The sequence below is a fragment of the Helobdella robusta genome (genome assembly GCF_000326865.2).
Source record: "Helobdella robusta unplaced genomic scaffold HELROscaffold_664, whole genome shotgun sequence".
Lineage (NCBI taxonomy): Eukaryota > Metazoa > Annelida > Clitellata > Rhynchobdellida > Glossiphoniidae > Helobdella > Helobdella robusta.
The window spans coordinates 3,422-4,454 of NW_008705375.1; the positions used below are offsets into that span (position 1 = coordinate 3,422).

General features: G+C 38.3%; 1 protein-coding gene across 1 annotated transcript in view; it reads left to right on the forward strand.

Annotated features, from left to right (window-relative positions):
* The window catches only part of HELRODRAFT_92835 (hypothetical protein), a gene marked incomplete at both ends in the record, with an annotated part of 4,321 nt that overhangs the window by 2,556 nt on the left and 732 nt on the right, over positions 1–1,033 (forward strand). The gene's annotated exons all lie outside the window — the stretch shown is intronic.

Sequence of the window (1,033 nt, forward strand, 5' to 3'; positions counted from 1 at the left end):
AAGCTGTTATTTGTTTATTGAATGAGGGTTTATGCTTGTTGATATGAAGGGCTTCTTTAATTTTGAGGCAAACTGGATCAGGTTCATAATCAAGGATCGTTGTGTTGGGATCCAATATGTTCCTCGTAAGCGGTTGATGATGTACCTGTTCCATATGGTCCTTAATGGCACCATTCTGTGTATGCATGGTGAGTCTTCTAGAAAGAGTAGTTCTCGTATGGCCGATATAACTCTACACACACAGTGTGGCACGGGACAAGAAAACGGGATACGAGATTGATTCTCTCTAGTTTGTTGGAGGGACGTGTGTGGTTATTTTTAACGATAAAGCTGGATGTTCGGTTGGTGTTGTAATAAATTATGAACTTCAGTCGGTAGCTTTCGTCGGGAACGGAGACATTGGATTTGATGATACGTTTGAGCATTGATTCATCAACTTTGTAGTTGTCATGCATTTGATTGAGATAATATAGAGGTATAATTGTTTTTGTAGAGGTTGGAGTTGTAGGATTATTTGTTTTGTTGATATAATGTTTTATGGTATTATCTATTAATTGGTTGGAATAGTTGTTGTTGATGAGAAACTGTTTTATGCGAATCAGTTCTGTATTGAAAATATTGATATCGGAAGAGATTTTGTATGCCCTATGAATGAAGTTATAGATGACGTTGTTTTTATAGCGGTCGGGGCAATCCGAATGATTATTTAAGACCTGACCAGAATTAGTCGGTTTAACATAAACCCTCGAAGTTAGCTGTTCTTCTTTTTTTTCAATTAAGCAATCGAGAAAGGCCAATTGTTTTTCGGTGCTAAATTCGATGGTGAATTTGAGATGGGAGTTGTTCTGAAATATATTCTGTAAGTTGTAAACATCGGTGACCTTTTCGCAAATGATGAAAATGTCATCGACGTAGCGTGCATATATTGGGGGTCTGTTGGTAGGGTCAGCAAATATCCTTGATTCGAGATCGGCCATATAGAATTCTGCGAACAGCGTCCCAACGGAGATCCCATGCAACACCGTCATTGCAA